The sequence below is a fragment of the Pan paniscus genome, chromosome 6, assembly GCF_029289425.2.
Source record: "Pan paniscus chromosome 6, NHGRI_mPanPan1-v2.0_pri, whole genome shotgun sequence".
Classification (NCBI taxonomy): Eukaryota; Metazoa; Chordata; class Mammalia; order Primates; family Hominidae; genus Pan; species Pan paniscus.
This window is the reverse complement of record NC_073255.2, coordinates 171,654,455-171,675,937: the sequence shown is the minus strand read 5'-3', so window position 1 is coordinate 171,675,937 and position 21,483 is coordinate 171,654,455. Positions and strand designations below refer to the sequence as shown.

Genomic DNA, 21,483 nt, shown 5'->3' with positions numbered 1-21,483 from the left:
AGCACTACTCACAATAGCAAAGACTTGGAACCAACCCAAATGTCCATCAATGATAGACTGGATTAAAAAAAATGTGGCACATATAAACCATGGAATACTACGCAGCCATAAAAAAGGATGAGTTCATGTCCTCTGCAGGGACATTGATGAAGCTGGAAACCATCATTCTCAGCAAACTAACACAAGAACAGAAAACCAAACACCGCATGTTCTCACTCATAATTGGAAGTTGAACAATGAGAACACATGGGCACAGGGAGGGGAACATCACACACTGGACCTGTCAGGGGGTGGGGGTGGGGGGCTACGGGAGGGATAGCATTAGGAGAAATACCTAATGTAGGTGATGGGTTGATGGGTGCAGCAAACCACCATGGCATGTGTATACCTACGTAACAAGCTGCACGTTCTGCACATGTATCCCAGAACTTAAAGTATAATAAAAATAAATAAATAAAAAATTCAATAAATGTTTATGAAATATTCATGTACTAGCTACCTTGCTTAGTGTAGCATATAAGATGTGAATGCAGCTATTCTGCCTTCAAGGTGCTTGTAGTCTGATGGTGGAGATGGGCAATCAACAAATAAAATACAAATTAGGTTAATGTTAGGAAGAAACCTAAAAAGAAGAAAAAAAGAAGCTACTATGAGAGAGAACTACAGGAACGATCTAATGGTTTCCTATGTGTTAGAATAAGATCTGGGTGGTAATCACCTTTTCCAAAAGGAATGACATTAATATATATAGAGACATGAATTCATACAGGGAACATAAATTTATAAGACTGGAGTTTGTATTCATTCAACAAATTAAATTGACGTCGAGTACGTGCCAGACATTTGCTCCCCTAGGTGCAGATAAATAAAATTCCTTTCCACTTCTCTCTCCTAAATAGGTGGGTGAGGAGAAAAGCAACTAGTCAGATTTGAGGGATGGTGAACTAGTCTCACCCACTTCTTTCCCACTTCAGGTCCTACATAAGTCACATAAAAATAATGATCCATCAGAAACTGTTGCCAGAATTCATGCAGACCCAGGGAATCCACGTTAAGACATTAACTTCATGCGGCTAAGGTGGGAGGCATGAAAGAGGGCATCTTTCTAGACCCATCCAGCTCTGTGAACTTCCGACAATAAAAGCATGGTTCTAACACACCATCAAGCAGAAATATGCTGATTTATTTTCAAATGCTGGTGCATGATTCCAAGAAACAAACAGTCCATAATAAATTTATCCCAGTGGCAGAACATCTCACAACCAGCTTTTCCACTTTGAGTACCACAAGCAGACCTTTTATTTGTTGACACACAGCCCCTGGACATTCATGAAAACAAGATGTTCTCTTGCTGCTTTTTAAGTTAAACAGATTTAAGTCAAGGTCTCAACTCTCAGCCGAATTTTAAAAACAGATGTTACATAGCAAAAAGGCTACACTGACCCCAGCAATAAGAGGCTATTTCACTTGAACTTGGATATTCTTTGTCAGCAGAAGTGATCAAAGATGCTTTAAACTGGAGGCAGGAGCAGCCCAGGGTTTACTACTGTCTCCATTCAGTGACTGCCTAGAAGGTCTGGGAAGCTGTTGGGTATTCAGGACTCTTGTTTTGGGGAATAAATGTGCTGGGAAAGGCTGGTGATTGGGAGGTGCAAATTCCTTGGTTTTGAATGGAGTTATTCAGGAAAAATGATCTTCCTCCCACATACCACCATCTTGTTTCTCTGCAGAACCCAGAGACTCTCTGTGAAATGGCTCCACTCTATCCATCACATGATTCCTCTCCCCACCCTACCCTCCCATGCAAACACAACTTACAGCCAAGCCAAACTCCTGAATCCTGCAATAATTTCACCCTCATTTCTGCCTCTGGGCCTTTGTCTCTGGCTTCTTGCCGCCCATAACCTGAAGTGCCCTCCACTCCTGCAAATCCCGTATATTTTTCTAGAGTCCAGCTCAAGTCCTATCTTTATCCCAGAACCACCCTCCCTTTCAGCTTCTACAGCAATTATCGGCCTTGTTCTTGGTGATCAATACTATATGGCCTTGTTGTTCCAATGTTTTGTACCATCACTTTCTCTTGACCAAGTCTGAAGCTGCTCAGTGTCAAGGCCTACATCTCCTCTGACATCCCCTCACAGTGCTGAGTACTTTGCTATGCAGTTATTTATGAATGGAAATATTTGCTGAGTTGAACTCATTGAAAAGCTTAAGAATTCTGGCCTGAGACTCCAAGTTCCAAATAATGTCGCAGCTATGATCCTTTGTGCTGTTTGCCCCATATTCTTGTTTTACTTCTTCTGGGCACATTATAGTATTGTGCTTGCCCCTTGTGGTCATCTGGGGCCAAGTGGCTAATTCTGGCCAATGAGTTTTGAGCAGAAGTATCATGTCACTTCTGGGGTAGACTTGCCAATAGGAGACCCTCCAAAGAGCTCTTTTCTCTCCATCATGGTTGGTAAGATTTCCAGACAGTCATCGTCAGTAGGGGTTCCTAAGCATGGATGACAGTGATGTGGACTAGAAACCCTTGCCTATCCAGGGTTAGTGACAAAGCATGAGTGATAAACACACGTTCATTTTGACGTCGCTGAGATTTTGGCTGTTTCTGACACCAGCATAACCTAGCTTGTCATGACTGATAGAGTCTTGGCCAGCTCTGACATTAGGTTGTACTCGTCTCTGTTTCTAAGCAAGTGCTTGCTCAGATTCCTGATTTCCCATTTCCCTTCTGAGACCTCTAGTTTAGAAACAGGGATAGGTAGGTTAACCGGAACACTGTTTGCAGGTAGAGCATCAGGGAGTGGAAGTGACTCATATTTCACTTCCTTATGGGCCCATCTCTTTACTCCAGTGAGCCATAAAACTGCCACTAACTGTAGCAGTGTTCGTGTATTATGGGATCATTCATTTATATCAGGCATGACAAACTCAAATAGTTTAAAGGACCAAAGAGGTAACTATTTGGGGAGTGGTAGCTTATGGGAAAATGGAGAACATATGCATCCCTGCATCCCTGTGAGCATTCAGACTCAAAATTTGAAAAAAATGCTTATATTAGTCTATTCTCACACTGTTAGTAAAGACATACCCTGAGACTGGGTAATTTATAAAGGAAAGATGTTTAATTGAATCACAGTTCCACGTGGCTGGGGAGGCCTCACAATCATGGTGGAAGGTGAATGAGGAGCAAAGGGACATCTTACATGGCAGCAGGCAAGAGAGAGCATGTGTGGGGGAAATCCCCTTTATAAAACCATCAGATCTTGTGAGACTTATTCACTATCATGAGAACAACACAGGGAAAAACCCACTCCCAAGATTCAATTACTTCCCACCTGGTCCCTCCCATGACACATGACGAATATTACAACTCAAGGTGAGATCTGAGTGGGTACACAAAGCCAAACCACATCAAGGGTGGACAAGGGAAGCACATTTGCAGGGCAGCATGGGCCCTGGGTTGCTGTCTTTCATTGATGGCTGACCATGTGCCATGTTAGGCACTGTGAGGAGTTGCAAGAGTGAACCCACAAGCAATCCCATATAGCTTTCATTCTAGATGGATAAGTTGATTTATTTAGACAACAGTTATGTAGCACTTACTATGTACCAAGCACAGTTCTAAGAACTGTGATAATATCAATTTAAATCCTTGCGACAATCCTTATTATTTCCATTTTACAGATGAAAAGACAGAGGCCCAGAGAAGGTGAGTCATTGGCCCAAGGTCACATAGCTAGTAAGTGGTAGAGCTGGGGTCTACATCCAGGCAACTCAGCCCCAGATTGTGTGCTTTTAATCACAACACTCTGTTACATCTCACAAGACCTGTAAATGGATAATACAAAGTAGACTGTAGCAAGGACCTCAATGATGAAATGATCACGTGATTGCCTGGAAGGATTTATGTTCTTCTACAAATGCTCTTACTAGGAGCTGTTTCCTGTCAGCAGGAGGCCTTGGCCTGCTTGATGTTAGGTTCCGTTCATATTTGATGTTTATTAATGAAGTAAAAATGAATCTTCTGTTTATGTTCACTTGTGCCTTGGCAAACTGATTTATTATTTCACTTAAGTGGGGTTCACTTTAGAAAATAAGCTGAATTTGTCTTAAAGCCTTAAAAAAATAAATGATCACATTTCACACTTTGACCATTTCTTTGCTTTGCTTACTTAATTAGCTTTAGACACGATGCTAAATCATCTCAGTTTATCTGTGTCAGTTTCAGGGCAGATCCAGGTTTTGTGGGACCTGAAGATTATTTGAGAGGCCTTCTTGGAAAACCAGAATACAATAGTAAATGTAAAAAGTTAGGCATGGGGGTGTTGAGGCAGGGACCTCTCCCCATGAGAGGCCCTGCGGCTTAAACTCTACTGACTTCACGGTAAATTGGCTTCTGGTCTCTCATCTTTGATTCTCATGAGCATTTCATAGAAATATCACAGCACCCTTATTTTGCTTTTAAATTCAATTACTATCAGCTCTCCATATCCGTGGGTTCTGCATCCATAGATTCAATCAACCAGGGATAGAAAAATATTTTTTTAAAAAAAACCAACGCAATTAAAAAAACCATACAACAATAAAAAATATAATAGGAAATACAGTATAACAGTGATTTACATAGCATTTACATTTTATTAGGTGTTAGAAGTAGAGATGATTTAAAGTATACAATAGGATATGCATAGATTATGTGCAAATACTATGCCATTGTATATCAGGGAATTGAGCATCAGTATATTTTAGTATCCTCGGGAGTCCTGAAACCAATCCCCTATGGATACAGAGGAAGCAGCATACTTGGAACGACATTATAGTCTGCTTTTAACAACATTCTATACAAAAGTTAGAATCTAGGAAACAATAATGTAGGGGGCAATTATGCATTACCCTTCAAGTGATTTGCAGAAAAGTAGATTTACAGATATAGCCAGTGCATGCCTGTGTTTTGCCTATAAACCGCATAATAAAGTACAACAGGTGGATGAGAGGGCAGAGAAATTTAAAATATTATGACCCTTTGCCAAGACGAAGCCAATGAAAAATAAATACAGTATCAGAAATCACAATTTACATCACTGAACACGTCATTGGATTCACAAAATTTTCCATTGCATTTAATTTTTAAAAAGCCCATTTTATGGTAAGGAATACTAGAATTGCAAATGTAACACAGAACTAATATGGCACGTGAGATGGAGAAGGTCCAATCCAGTGATATCTGTAGAATGAATGAATGAATGACTGACTGAATATGCATGTTTAAGGAAGGTGCTAATGGTGGTCACAGGCTTCCCTCATCAACCCCAACTTATAATTGCATTTTAAAATTTATAAACCATTAGCCAATAATGGGAGACAGTTAGCTAGATTCCCGGAGTCTCTCATAATAACAAATGTCTTTATATTTATAATTTTGTAATTCTGTGTGAAATCAGATGCAAAATCATGGTCTCATATACTTATGGGAGGAATTCTTTGAGGAACTTGGAGAAAATACTTCTAGAAGAGCTTCTTCCTTAGGGCCCAACATGAATGCAGTATGTTTGCATTCATTCTCGTCTGCATCCTGTGGATATGGTGAAATGCTTTCCCCCAAACTCAGGACGCCCCATTCCATGATATATCATATTTGGTCATTAAAGAACAGGATTCAGTATTAACATTGGCCTTCTTCACTGCTCTTTAGCAAAGTGTTTTCAGCCAAATATATTAAACTAGTCAACTGCCCTTTTCCCCTGTCAGTAAAACAGCCAGCATCCTGAAATCACAGCTCATTTGTACCACATTGGCGTGAATATTCAGACTTCATTTGTCTCTAGCTCTTAGAGGCTGGTGTTAGAGTGCGTGATGGACATTTTGTTTTGAATTAGCAAAAGGGAGGAGGAAAGAAAAAATCCAAGTTATAAGTTTGGGCTAAAATATGTTTCAGGGAATGCAGCTCTGCCTTTTCCTCTAGGAAACATCTATTAAAAAAAAATCCAGATTCAATTTGGCATTAAGTTGAGCCTGGGATACAGAGAATGGTAGGAAGGAAAATGTCTTAGCGTTTTTTTTTTTCCCCTAGACTGTTTGTTCTGCTTAAGTCCTATTTGAGTACTGTTGCACGGTGTGGTATGAGATGTTCACAACTTAATCCTGTTAGGCATCCTAAAGCAGAGTTCAGAAGCAATTGAGTCTGTGTCCTGTAACTGTACAAATCCTATTACAGTTGGAACCTTAGGAAAGGCTTGATAGTTTTTGGTTCAAAGCTAAATAGCACAATCATTCTTTTCTCTTTACTTGTGTACTCACTTGCGCTTATGGGAAAAAAAAGCCTGGAAAGGAGTTCTAGACAAGAGCTCCTGGCACCGTTGTGTGTTTTTCTCCCTGCTGTATCCCCCTTCTCAGCACAGTCTTTCTCTGTCAATGGTCATGCCAGGCAGAAAGGTGTGTTTTCATGGAGGTACCTCTTAAGACCAGGTGCAATTCCCTGGCCGGGGAAACACGTTTATTTGGGCAAGGTTACTAAAGCTGCACATGGTGGTGTTGGAATGTCCTCTACCCTCTTTACTATGAAGGTTTCCAGAACGCTGGGAGTCCCATGGGACCTGTGACCTCGTGTCCCCTCAATCCTTAACCAAATCTGGACTATGCCGAGGCTCATTGTGGACTTTTCTTCTCATATCTCATGACAAGGACCCTGAGAGTGGTCTCCTTGAGAGGAGACTCCCAGGGAAGGGAGTGGATTTCAGACCTTCTCCCATATAAGCCTAGTTCTACAGCCACTACTAAAAACCCACAGGAAGGAATCTTAGTTTAAGAAAGATCCCTTCAGATCCTACTATAAAAAGCTTGGGCCCACCTGAACCAAAGGAGACTAAGGACTTTGTCAAGGTTTCCAGGGAGGCTCATTCTGCAAAACTCAAGAAAAGAAGAAGAAAATAAAAACCCAAGCTTCTCTTTCCACTCCATCTGGAGCTTCGACTGACTTCAAAAATACTGGCCCACAGTGGTTATAAAATCTCCCATTCGAAAACAAGGGCAAAGCCTTCGAAGTGCTTACAACTCAAAGCACTTCTTTTACGTGCTCATAGGAAAATGATCTTTCTCTCCAAGCCCATGAGCTGACTGAAATTAATGAAACACAGTCAGGAGGCACCTATGTTGGCCACTGGCCATCATTCATTGGAACACCCCAACTAGACCATTCATGGATTGCAAAGGGTTTCCTCTTGCTTTCAACATTTCTCATTTGATATAATTAGTAATTTGCATAAAATCACTGACCCAAGTGTCACTGACATTTTGGGTACCTTCAAGAAAATGGGCATCTTTTTCCTGGCTACTCCAAGAACACAAAGAGGAAAGTGTGGAAGTGGGTTCTTGAAGAAAGCTGGTATCTCAATGTACATTTAAAACAATTGGGTGAGGTGGGGGAATAAAGAAATGCAGGAGGTGGCTTCCAGATCTCTGATAGCCTCTTCTGCTCATAATCAGAAAATCACCCTGAAGCTCAAGGGTTTCTACTAAGGAAGGAGAACTAAGGGAGAGAGAAGAAACATAAAGCAAGGAGAGAACTTAAAGGAAAAGAAATAACACTTTGGAAAATAAAAGAGAGATGAATAAATACCTTTACCCCTTTTATTTGCATCATGCTAGCAGGGCAAATTAGGGAAATTCAGCCCAGGGGTAAATATGGCTCCGTGAGAAATGACATTTGATGGTGAGGCCTAGAGAGGGGAGGCTGGTAATGACTGTCAGGGGCCATGGCCTGGCCCCTCCACTCTCTGGTCTGGCAGGGAAACCCTAAAATACTGCCAAAGCTTATTCTGGGGAACAGGTGGAGTGGGACAATCAGCAGGGGACAATGGACAAAGGAGGGAGTTCAGGGCAAAAGAGGCACAGCCCTCCACCCCTATCTGGGGCCTTTACTGACTAAACAAGATGATGCTCTGTGACCACAGCGTCACAGCCACCTGACCCTGAAAACGACCTGCCTCTGTCTCTTTGGTCATTAAGGATTCTCATCCTGGCCTCCGCCCCTGTCCATTCTGATCAGCTCTGATTGGCTGATGAAGAAAATGGGCCCAAAGGAAGTTTGTCTAAGATTCCCTGAGCAGGCAGCAGGGGAGTTGGACAATGACCATAGGTGGAGTTAGCTAGAAGGGAGCAAAGGTGGGTAGGAGAAGGCTCACAGGAATGGTTTGGGGCATAGCCCCCAAAAGACAGGACAGAGAAGGAACAAAATAGGTCCAAAAACACTAGGGGAGAAAAAATAGACACACACATTAGCTCATCTACATGTTCTCACACAGCTTCATTAGAAGTATCGTGCAGTGTTCTTCCTCTTGGACGGGTCCTTCTCCTGTTATCTAGCAGGAAAAATTTCCATACACAATTTCTGATGGAATCTTTAAGCCACTGCTCCTCTCCCTCTACACAGTCTTCCTTGATGGCCTCATTCATTGACACACTGCTGCTTCCTGCCTGTAGGTGGTGACTGTGAACATCTCTGGTTCTCACCTGACCTTCAGACCTGCATATGCATTGTTTTCTAGACACAGGCCCTTGCATGTCCCACAGGCTTCAAACTCAGTAAGTCCCTCTTGGATCCCCGAACAGTTTTCTTGTGGAAAGCCACCTTAACTGGGGCATGCTTGTGCTATTTACTATTTCCTACCTCTGGGAGAAAGGTAACTCTCCTGCTATTAGTCAATCACACCTTTCTTTCAATCTTTCTCCTCAGCCTTAACTTATTTCTACCTGTCTTGGGGGGCAGGAAGTGAGGAGAAAGCATCTTTAATACTCATCATTTGGAGACAGTCTTAAAGCAAATAAATTGTAGGTTCAGAGGCTGCATCTAATCCTCTTTCCATTCATTCATTCATTCATTTAATAAATATTACAAAATGTCTACTGTATACAAAACCTCCTCTAGTGCTATGAGAGATGTAAAAGGCACACTCTCTGATTTCAGAATTTATAGAATGTCATAGAGAAATGAGAGCTGTACCCAAATGATTATAATACACTCTAAGAACTGCAGATGCTCTGAGAGTAATGTAATCGCTAAAAGAGTTCAGGAGGGGAGAAACAGAGGGAAGCCCACGTGCAATAAACAAAAAGTCAGCATATTAGAGAGAGAAAATGATGGTGGCAGCATTATGGGCTGAATGGTATTTCCCCCAAATTCATACACTGAAATCCTAACTTTCAGGATCTCAGAATGTAACCGCATTTGGAGATGAGTTCTTCAAAGAGTGATTAAGTTAAAATGAGGTCTTTAGGGCGGGCCTAATCCAATATGACTGGTGTTTTTACAAGAAGAGGAAATTTGGGCACAGAGAGAAAGACACCAGACAGGTGTGTGCCCGGAGAGAGGACCATGTGAAGACACAGGGAGAAGGTGGCCATCTGCAAGGAGGGCCTCAAGAAATCCACCATGCCAACACTTTGATCTCAGACTTCTACCCTCCAGAATGGTGAGAAAAGAAATCTCTGTTGTTTAAGCCACGCAGTCTGTGGATTTTCACTATGGTAGCCTGAGAAAACTTGCATGGGGGCAACAGATAGAATCTTGAAACAACAATTGCCTGAGTGGTGTGCTGAACTCCTGAAGAACTTTTCTACCTACTGGAGCCAAGCTCAGCAAAACTGTGAATGAGTGAAATGCCCTTTGGTTTCTCCATCCTCTAAAGTGGAAATCCCCTCTTTCACCTCCCTAGGTGGTCCTTGTTCTGGTAGAAGTTTTCCTCCCAGGTGAGAGAGATTTGTTGAAAGTGAGGGGTACTTAGCGCTCCTGAGATCACCAGTGTTTGCACAAAGGTGAGCTTATTCACCTTGGAAGGCTGACTCATGTTGTCTTTATTGATTCAAGTCACTAGCATTTTTCACAGGAAGTGAAGACTTCATGATTGATCCAGGACTGTTTTGTGAAAGATATTACATTGCAGGAAACATTTAAAAACAAAGCAAAAAAAAAATCAGATTACAAAACAGGATAAAAGACTTGATAGATCCTTCAAAACTTGATAGATTCTAACTGATTAATTAACTGGCAAGTAAAGTAGGAGGGCCACAGCAGAAAAACTGGTTTCTCACAGTGCATCTTCAGATGTAAGAATTTAGAATATCAGGCATAGAGGCTGTGTAATTCCTAAGAGCAGAGCCCAAAGTATTAATAAAACATAAACTTTACTCACAGGTCAGCAATCAGATGTCTGAGCCTTCTGGTTGGTCACCAATCCCTGTGGAATTTGATTTGATGATCTTGAAATGTTCCAATGATACCTGGAATAAAAGGAGGATGGAAACATAATTCAGTTGAATGAATTTTAGTTAATACAGACTATATATTTTCAAATATCATTTCTTCCTCAAGTACTGTTGTTAGTTAGAATCTAAAGGGAGAAATAAGGCAGGGGTAGAAATAGCTATTGTGCATTTGCATTTTAAGGAAAATACAGTTATCGCAAAGTCCATCCATTTATTCTGAATAAATTATTCTGGAGAAGGAGGTATAGTTAAGACAAACCCAGGGACAGTATCTAATTGCCAAGTTTCTTTTTCACTGCTCCCAATCCCCTCAGTAATTTTATTTCAAAATTTGAGAATGAATAAAGGGAAACTGAAGGAAGAAAATGTTATAAGTGGAAAACTTTTTTGGTCTGTAATGTCTATGTATGTCCATGAACTATCTTGTTAGTGAGACAAAGACAGAAAGGCTTTCAAGAGAAAACATAAAATGAATGGCAGAGTCACTAACAGTGGAGTTTGTCTTCAGATAATCTCTTTCCTTTCTATTTTCAGATTTAGGGTCTAAGGGCCAGAGAGTTGCTAAAGCTCTTACTCCCTGTTTTAAGATCTTTCTCTCCCATTAGTTACCTCGCAACTTCAAATAGACGCCCGGGTGAACCATTCCTCCCTTGAGCCCTTTAAGCCATAGCTTTTAATGCAGTGCCTGACACACAGATGCTGGCTGCCCTGGCTCAGAAGCAGTTGCCAAAGGTCTCTGCAGGGAAAGCTGAGTCTAGACCGGAGGTAGTAAGGAAGGAAAAGGCCCAAGATGAAGGAAGACGGGAAGGGAGCTGGGCCCTGTTAGGCAAATGAGCCTGTCTTCCTCCCCGAGTCCCCATTGCAGCCAGTGGCAAACAGCCAGGCACTAGTTATTGCTCCTTTGATTTAACCATCTCCTCGGGCATGAGGAGAAATGAGTTTTATATGAAAACATTTACTATAGGAGAACCAAGGTGTAATAAAAAGAAAGAAGTAATTTCTTCCCTCTTGATCAGATTTCTAGTCCCCTAAGAATAGCGATTTTCTTAGAACCCCCAGGAAACCTCTAGCTAAAGTCATTCAGTAGCATGAAAAACTGTAACTAGCACCTTTCTAGATTAAACAAATAGAAAAACATTGCTAGCATATATTTACAGGAGATGGTTAATATCCTAATTTAAAATTTCTACTGCAAGTATTCTCAGAAAGATGGCATTTTCCAAATGGATACTAAGAGGCTGGTGGTGGGGGAAGAGGGGAGGGTGAGATAATAACTTATTTCAACAGAGAATCATTGCAAAGGTTAAATTAGGGATCCTTTACAAAAATAAATAATTGTAAATAACTAACAAGAAGACCCAGATTTTCATTAATTTAAAATTTTATCTTACATGGTTGAATTAGGGTCTCTGATTTCAACATTACCATTTTTATAAAATAATTCCTCTGTGACTTTTTCATAATATGATTTGCTTTCATTATGGAAATAATAATAATAACTATTGTTTGTTAAGTATTTTTCAGTGATAGGCCCTGTGCTAAGCACATTGCACACATTATTTCATTTGATGACTGTAACAACCTTGTAAAATACATATTCTTATCTTAGGATAAGCACTGAGAAGTTTCTTGGCTGAAGTCATTTGCCTGAATTCACCCAGCTAGTGGTGAGGCCAGTATTCAAAGCCAGGGCCTGACCCACCATGCTGGGTGTATTTGGTGGATACAGGAGCCCACTTGCTTGTTCACTGAGTGAGTCCTCTGCTTCAGGACACAGCGCAAGGTGATGTACAAGGGCTCTGCTTCCATGGAGCTTATACTCTGCTGGAGTTCAGACACCATACATTTCTGATAGTGAGTGAGCAAATAAAAAACAGCAGGATGTAAAGAGGTCCACTGAGGGTCCCTGGAGGTTGGATGGTGAGGGATAGTCTCTCTGAAAAGGAGACATCTAGGCTAAAAACACATTTCTAGGAAGAAGCCCCCCATGTAAAGATCTGAAGGAAGCATGTTCCAGGCAGAGCCCTTGAGAAGCCTGGTGTGAGGCTTTTATGAGATGGCTGTGTGCTCTGGGATCATGAAACTCTTCCAAGTTACTCAGTCCATGTGGGATTCAGGCTCATATGTCTGTTCGTAGAGTACACAATGCTGAAAGATGTGCTGGACACAGGGTCTTACCAAAAAACGATCCCCACAGGGCTGCCTTTGCTGGAAAGCATGAGGATCTGTCCCTGCCCAGAGATGAAAGTGCCAAAGAAGCACACGATCACCTTTGTATCCAGTGCCCAGAGGGATGGAGGTTCCCCACTCCCTTTTTTGCTAGGTAGACTTCAAGAGAGCTGTGTTCTACAGACTTGCACGAGCTCCTTTCATACATTAGAGGATAAGGCAGATCATTTCTTAATAACAGACAGAAAAATGAAAAGCTACAGGACATAATCCTTAAAATGGGAAAGGAATGGCAAGTAGCTATTTCAATCATAGTTGGCAGGAAGTCACATAATTTGTGGGGATGGAAATTAAAATAAAATATTTAAAAATAGATCGATGGGTTTTAGTTAGAATGAGCCAGTAATAATAACACATTATTAATTGTCTCTGCTTTACATTTATAGTTAAACATGGGAGCTAGGAGTATGTTAGAAGAAAAGAAATATATGATCTTAGGGAATTTGGGTCATTTAAATAAATACCAACAAGTGAATTGACCTTGTACAAGTCATTTAACCACTCAATTTCTTCATCTATAAAATGAAGCATTTGGAATAGATTTGCCACAGTACTCAATTCAGATGATTTATTTCTACCATCTTTCCACGAAAAAAATGTATTGGGTATGTGAATGACCTTGATATCATTTTGAATAAAACAAGTTCAACCAAGTTCCCCCTTTTCAGCATCTAACAGGGTGCTCAGAGAAGAGTGTTGCTTTTCAAGTCCACCTATCCCAACTCCTTCTCTATTATTTCTAAGAGATGAGTGCATTTTATAACTCTAGGAGAAATTATAATATATTACATAATAATATCTATTATTTATTGAATACCTACTATTTCCAAGGTATTTGATATCTGTTCTTTCATTTAATCTTCACAAGAAAACTGTGAAACTAGTTGTTTTTTATTATCCCCACTTGGAAGTAAGATTCATTGTCACACAGTTAATAAATGACAAGTTAGAATTAAAACCCAGGTTTGTTTTATTCCAAAGCTCCTTCCATGACAGGACACATGGAGCAGCCATAGCTGCCAACACTGACATTTTCTTTTACCTTTTTGAGTTCTATACAACATTTTTCTTTAAATGTTTTGGAGGAGATTGTTGATGAGTTTGTGGAATGTAGCTAGACTGACGTAGGTATCTGCCTAAGTGGAATAGCTTGTGGCAGTCCAGTCCTTTCATTGAGAATAACTAGAAACTCTGGATAATATTCCACAAAACCAAAATTAATTTGGAGGCATCCCAGAGCTGCTGTGGTAACCAGGACTTTAGGGGCCAACATCTTAGAGAGAAGGAAGGCCTGGAAAAGTAATCTTACATTCAGTGATTTCCCCCTCAAGGAATTTGGCGTACTTAAGATACAAACGACAAGAGGATACAAGAGAGAAACTAAGTAGAACATTTCTGAGAAGCAGAGCAGAGTCTTCACAGTCTTGTGGAGCTGAGGAGAAAAAACTTTAAGTGCAAGAGGGAAGGACCATTCTGGGGTGACAGAGCTGCGCTATATCTTATTCATGGTGATTGTTATTTAACTATATGCACTTGTCAAAACTTGCAGAACTGTACACTGAAAAGAGTAAATTTTACTGTGTATAAATTACACTGTGATAAATGGTCTTGGGATACAACCTTAGTTAGGACACTTGGAGAGTTCAGCCACGGAGAAGGAGCAAACCAGAGGTTGAAGGAGTCTTGCAAAATGGAAGATGAGTTGTAGATCAGCTCAGCCCCATTTAACCGAAGAGAACTTTCCCAACTCTATCAAAACAACCAGAAGGTAAGACAACCCCTGTCTGTAGAAAAGTAACATCATCCCGCACCTAAATGAATATCTATATGGAAAAAGGAAAATCAAAACTTGACCTCTATTTAGCATCATTCCCCCAAATTCTTTCAGATTGATTGTGGATCTAAATGTGAAAACTTACACATTTGTGCTTTCAGGAAAAAGAAAATCTCCATGATTTTGGGATAGGCAAAGATTTTGTAAATGGGACATAAAAATAAAAAAACTTGTGTTGCATTAAAACTAAAAACCATAAAAAGAGTGGAGATGCTAGCCACAGATTGAGAGAATATTAGCAATATGGATGACAAAGAACTGGTATCCAGCATATATGAAAATTTCCACACATCAAAAAGAAAAAGATGGATGATCTAATAGAGAAATGAGTAATGATTTCAACAGGCATTTCACAAAAGAGGATATTTAAAATTGCCAACAACTAAAAAATTAATTAGCCAGGTGTGGTGGTGCATGCCTGTAGTCTCAGCTACCTGGGGGCTAAGGTGGGAGGATCTCTTGAGCCAGGGAAGTCAAGGCCACAGTAAGCCATGATCGTGACACTGCACTCCAGCCTGGGGACAGAGAGAGACCTTGTCTCAAAACAAAAACAAAAAGACAGAAAGGTCAGCAAGCATATGAAAAAGTGCTCAATCTCATTAATCATTAGAAAAATTCAAATTGAAACTTATGATGAACTAAAACTACATACCACTAGAATAGCTAAAATTTAAAAGACATAAATCAAAATGTTGCTGAGCAACTGAAATGCTCATGCACCGCTATGGGAATATAAATTGGCAAAATCACTTGGGAAAAAGATTTGGCAGCATGTGCTAAAGCTGAATATTTGTATACCCTGTGACCCAGAAATCTTACTTATAGGCGTATATACAACAAAAATCCATGCATATATTCACCAGAAGACGTGAACTTGAATGTTCATAGCAGTACTATTAATAATAGCCATGAGAAGGAAATAACCTCAATGTCTATCAACAGCAAAATGGATAAATTGTGGGAGGCAAACAATGAAACCCTCTATAGCAATTAGAATGATCTAAGTTTTGCTCAGGCAATCAATCTCAGAATCATAATGTAAACAACACAACAAAAATTACTATATGATTTCATTAATATAAAAACCGAAGCCCAGACAAAATTAATACTTCATGTTAGAAATCAGAATAATGGTTATCATGAGGCAGTGGCTGGGTGGGGGAAGGCATGACTCTGAAGGGACATTTAGGGTGCTTCTGAATGCAAGTAGTATTCTGTTTTGTGATCTGGATGCTGACTACTCAGTTGCGTTCATTCTGTGAAAGTCCATCACTCTGTACAATTATAAATTGTGCACTTCTCTATATGTTACACATCATTAAAAAGATTATTTTTAGAACATGTGAATAGAAAAAGATGAAACTTTAGTCTGGAAAGATGACAACTCCAGGGAATTTATGAGCTCAAAATATATAAAATCAGGAAAGTTCACTATCTCTGGTCATATATTGTACCAGTAGGAAAATAAAATAATAAAAAGAAAGACAAACAATGAGAGAAAACAATAAGATAATACAAATCAATGTACTCTGCAGGGGGAGAATTGTAGTTGGGAAGGCTGGGATCAATTTGGCCAGTTATTTCTAAATTAAAAGTCAACACTGGATTATTTACCAATGACTTAGTGAACTTTCCATATATATATTTTGGCTTACCATATCTTAGAAGTGAAATATTGAATGTTTTTGCAAGTGGCCCATACCAAGGCAATCCAAATACAGGGACTACTTATCATCTTAAGAATGCCATGCAATTTCACCATCCATCCAGCCCTTTGCTTAGTATCCACTGTTTCTTGTCCTCACTTTTAACCACCCACCTTCCCCAAATTATTTCTTGTAGCTCTTTTGTGCATCAAGCCCTTGAACAATGTTTCCTCTTTATTTTTTAAAATTGTATGTTTCCATTTCAGATTTTCCCTATGTATCTTGAACAAATTCATCTATAGTATGCTTGTATTTTAGTGTATAGGTTTATGTCTGTATGAGAATCTCTTGATTTTTATGGGATATGTTTTCTGTGTTATTAAGGAATTATTATGCATATGGAAATGTATACAGATATTTGTATAAATGAGTAGATAAGAGGGACAAGATGTATTAATATGATAATATGTTAGGAATTTAGCTACCAAACAGGCTAAAGTGGGAAATTAAGGAAATTTTTCTTATAATTAAAGAAAAAGTCAATTATTCAGTGAAAGTCAGAATTTTTGTGGCATTCTGTGGCAAACATTTATTGGATAGCAGACAAAGCTTTAAATCATTCAGTTGGATTGAACATAGATCTTTCCCATTAAAACAGCATGGAATTGTAAGACTGACTATGGGTCACATAGAGCTCTACACTTAATAACCTAAGAGAAGCTCTTTAACAAAGATAACTAACAGGTATCAGCTACTTCAATTTTAAAATGAGGATAGTAATTACTACGTTGAAGGGTTTTTTCTTCTTCCATTGTACTTGGTTAATGCCTCTGTGGTAGCATTGCATGAGTATGGGCTTCCCAGTGGTAGGGGCATGGTCTTATCAATCACTCCATACCAAGCATTTAGCATGTTCTCTGGCATATATCATATGCTTCATAAAAGTCTGTTGTTGGCCGGGTGCATTGGCTCACGCCTGTAATCCCAGCACTTTGGGAGGCCGAGGCAGGCAGATCACAAGGTCAGGAATTTGAGACCAGTCTGGCCAGCACAGTGAAACCTCATCTCTACTAAAAATACAAAAAAAAAAATTAGCCAGTGTGGTGGTGTGCGCCTGTAATGCCAGCTACTCAGGAGGCTGAGGCAGGAGAATCGCGTGAACCCAGGAGATGGAGGTTGCAGTGAGCCGAGATCATGCCATTGCACTCCAGCTTGCGCGACAGTGCAAGACTCCATCTCAGAAAAAAAAAAAAAAGGAGAACGAAAGAAAAAAGTCTGTTGTTGAGTGATGATTGAGATAACATATAAAGTACCTAGTATTGAACTTAGCATGCCATTGACCCTTGTTTAATATTATCAGCTTCTTTCTCTGCCTTCTTTGTTATTCTGCATCTAGAAAGTAGAATGGCTCAATTCTTAGTTTATTTCTGTGCCATCAGGTCCCAAGACTAGCAAGCTACCCAGGGAAATTTTGCTGAGTTCTTCTTAAAATTTTATGGAGTGCAAAGGATATAGCTTACATGTATGTTCTCAGAGAAGCCAATATGGTAAAACTATGAACAAAAAAAAACAGATCTTATCCTGTTCTATGATAGTAAACAAGATGGGCTTTGATATCTTAAAATGGTGCCTAATCATTGCAGCCTTTTCTCCTTTCTCTTGGACAATCATTTAATGAAGAGTAATCTGCGATGCTATTTGCGTCATCCAAGATGTTTCAATTGTTAATAGAAGAATGAGGGTGGATTTTCACAGGCAAGATGATTTCTGATTGGAGAAGCAATGAGAATGTATCCATGAAGGTCAGATGTTTATTTTTAAGCTTCATGAAAAGTTCTGTACTTGTCTGAAGCAAATAGGAAAGAGAAAGTCGTTTGTTGTCTTATGAAATTTCTGAACTTCTCATGGGAAAGTAGCTGACGTCAGTGTTTGATAAGTTTCCCGTGGCTACAGGCATGAGAGACACTGAGAAAAATGTATCTTTCTCTTCACAGAGTCATAGTGTACCTGAAGTTTGAGCTGGGTATATCTACCACTCATCACGAAAGACCTAGTGTAGATAATAAAAAGTCCAAAGTTTGTGAAAAGGCAGTGGCAGTTGTTTCTCTTGCCTTCATCATCGTAATCATCACCACTGCCACTACCACTGTCATCATTATCAACGAGCACTGACTGTTGTTTGTAAGGCATGATGTTAAGTTACCTAAGTTTCAGCAAGTGATAAGAAATGGTGCACTTAATTTTTATGTATATTAAATTTTCCAATGGATGCAGTCTTCTGGTTCTCTTCTGCCTGTGTTCCTGTGTATGGCTTCCTAAATAAATAGAACTTATCAAACAGAAGCAACTATGAAGATTAGAACCCTCATGGTTGAGGAGGCAAAGCTGAGGAAACAGGATGGACATCTAAGCAAGGGTAAGAGTCATATCATTTATCTTTTTTTTTTTTGAGATGAAGTCTCACTCTGTCACCAGGCCGGAGTGCAGTGACGCGATCTCAGCTCACTGCAACCTCTGCCTCCCAGGTTCAAGTGATTCTCCTGCTTCAGCTTCCTGAGTAGCTGGGATTACAGGCGCCCACCGCCACACCTAGCTAATGTTTGTATTTTTAGTAGAGACGGGGTTTCACCATGTTGGCCAGGCTAGTCTCGAACTCCTAACTCAGGTGATCCACCTGACTCGGCCTCCCAAATTTCTGGGATTACAGGTGGGAGCCACCTCGCCTAGCCTCATTTATCTTTTATCTGTAGAATTTAGCACAGCCTCCAGCATATAGGATAAACTTAATAATGTCCAGTTTGGCAAAATTGAACCTCTTTAATTCTATTAGACTCTCAATTTTTGACAATCTTATCAATAAAGGTTGTACTTAGAAATTTTCGATATTCACAAAGAAAGAGTGTCTCAAGTCAATAAATTCTAGTTCAGGCTACACGTCATCAAAGCGATCGGATTATCTATTGTGCAATTAAGTCAACTCTGAAAAATTTAGGCACACTTTATTGATGTAATAAATTCATTTCATGTTCCTATTTATAATATGTTCTTGTTTGTTTAAAGTATGCTTAAAACTTTTTCTAATGTTAGTTTTGACTACTGATTGAAATTTAACTACCTAAGGACAGGGCCATATATTTCCTTTATGGCCAGTTGCTTAAAGTAAGCAAAAAACAAAGCAAAATAACACCCTAAGTGGAATTATCCTGTTCCTCTTTCCCACGTTCCAACCAACTGGCATTGCCCACCTCTCCTCTCTGCCACAGAGCTGTGTAGTAAGACCTAATCCAGAGCCTTGAGCTCAGTCGGTGGCAAGCATGAAACACTGACAGAGAGAGTCTGGGCAGCAGCAGGACACAGGGCTCAGGTCAGGATCTAGAATCACCTTGTCCTACCCTTGCAACCAAAAGCAAAACCATCAATATGTGTAGCCTTGAAAAAATTCACTAGATGTCATTCCTCAGCATTTTAAAGAAAGGCAGGCAGTACTTTATCTCTTTGCACATTCAACTGAAAGAGTAACTAGTGAAGGCTGCAAGCCCATAGATTAGATACAGAGGCCTTTGCACTAGAAAACTGGTAAAATATCACACTCACTCTGTCTGTTCATCATCACCCAGATATCCATCTGTTAATGTCTAGGAAGCTGTGGACATCGGCAAACACAGCAAAATAACAATGCACAGGGGACCATTTTGTGCACAGGGCCCTGGGAAGGGCCAGTGGAATTCCTCTGATCAGTCTCCTTTTGACTTTTTCCCATAGACCTTGTTCCTGCACTGAAATGTCTGGAATGTTTGGTAGGGATGAAGTGGGTTGGTCACAGGGCAATTATGCTTCTATCATCAATCAGATCAGCCATTTGTGGGCTGATTTCCAAGTGCCTAGTGACATCACAAATGGGTTAAGAATACAAATACATGGCACTTTTACAGTAAACAGGGCTTTCATATCTCTATTCTTAAATGATTTTCATAGAAACCCTGGAGGTCAGTAAGACAAGTATTATTGGCAACATTTTATAAATAAGACCTAGAAAGGCCTAGAGAGGTTAAATGGTTTACCCAAGGCTTCTCAGCTAGTGATGGGAGGGGCTGGGTCTCCAAATCTGTTCTTTTTGTAGAACACCATTCTGCCTGTGTTTGATTAGTTAACAACTAAGTCCATTTAGCAGGAGCTGGTTATTTTTTATTTTAGGACAAATCAATCACTACATCTGTTTTTGGATATCGGAAGAATCCACTGCTCGATTTCTAACTTTCATCATGGGCTAAACAGTTTTCATATAATTATCTCAAGAACTGATCCTTTGTGGCCCTTGCAATCTGGCCTGTCTTTGCAGTAATCAAACAGCAGAGAAAGTGTAACAAGCGATAAATACTTCAAGTAACCGTCCTAATCTCAAAGCATTTGAACATCAAAATAGATCTTCCATCAGGTATGGTGGCCCACCACAGCAGCTTTCTATGTGGAGTTCTGATCACAGTATTGTTGCTACTCTGATGTATCATCAGAAATGTGAGGTTTCATGTGATTTACTTTTTAAAATATTAGGAAGGATTCAAAGTTATCCATATAAACTTGATATTCATTCAATTGGATTCTAGGCATCTTTCTTCGGTGGAAGAAAAAGGCCTATTTGTCTTCCTCTAAGTGGGTCTTTTCTGTGAATGTCATTCCTCATATGGGGGAAAAGTTTGAGATTTGCTCTTCTACTATTCCTATCTCATGAGACAAAAAGTTAGGCCCCACTTGGGATTCTATTTCCAGTTATTAAATGGGAGTTGCTAAGGAGACAGCAGAGATGGAGAAAGACAAGGTCACTGCTCTCAGAGGGCTAACACTCTAGTGGGCAAATAAATATTAAATTATTTATGTCATATTCATTTCTGTATCCCCAGTGTCTAGCATAGCTCTGATCACATAGCAGTTTCTCAATAAATGTGTGTTAAGTGAATAAATAAGTGAGGTCTCCAGAAGCTCAATTTTTTCCACTTCTAAATCTTGATGGAAACATCATTCTCCAGTGCCCTTCTTCCCAGGGCTACACTGAAAACTGACACAAGGTGGACAATGAGAATCTCACTGAAGAATAGTACTGCTGTTTTTATTGGTAATACATTAGCTGGTTGATGGTAACGTGGACAGTATCAAACTTCAGTCTTACATGGCCACAAACTTAAACCCAAGCTGCTATCTTTTTTAAAATGTGGAATTTTAACCAGATGAGGGATAACGTGCAGATACAGATGGATTAATGAAACCCATTTCCACATTAATAAGATATTTCATATTGAACATCCCATAATGTTTATCTCCAAAGGATAGTATTTTTAAACACAGCAATGCTTCCATTCATATGCCAAAAAAATCCCCCAAAAACCAGAAGTTTCGCTGGGTTCAACATTCATAGCTAAGTGGATTGAATTAAGTGAAAAAGATAAATTAATTCAATAAAAATTTTTGGCAGTTGCCACCAAATAACTGTTGGGGAGTTCTTGGTCTCTGTTGAAA

General features: G+C 39.8%; 1 protein-coding gene and 1 long non-coding RNA gene across 11 annotated transcripts in view; one reads left to right on the top strand and one right to left on the bottom strand.

Moving 5' to 3' along the window:
• The window catches only part of LOC117981122 (uncharacterized), a 313,442-nt gene that overhangs the window by 223,538 nt on the left and 68,421 nt on the right, over positions 1 to 21,483 (top strand). The gene's annotated exons all lie outside the window — the stretch shown is intronic.
• The window catches only part of CALD1 (caldesmon 1), a 191,849-nt gene that overhangs the window by 116,497 nt on the left and 53,869 nt on the right, over positions 1 to 21,483 (bottom strand). For all 10 annotated transcript variants that reach the window (XR_010112648.1, XR_010112650.1, XR_010112652.1 and 7 more), the window contains exon 2: positions 10,191 to 10,278. The gene's annotated coding sequence lies outside the window, so the exon portion shown is untranslated. The remainder of the gene's footprint in view (positions 1 to 10,190; positions 10,279 to 21,483) is intronic.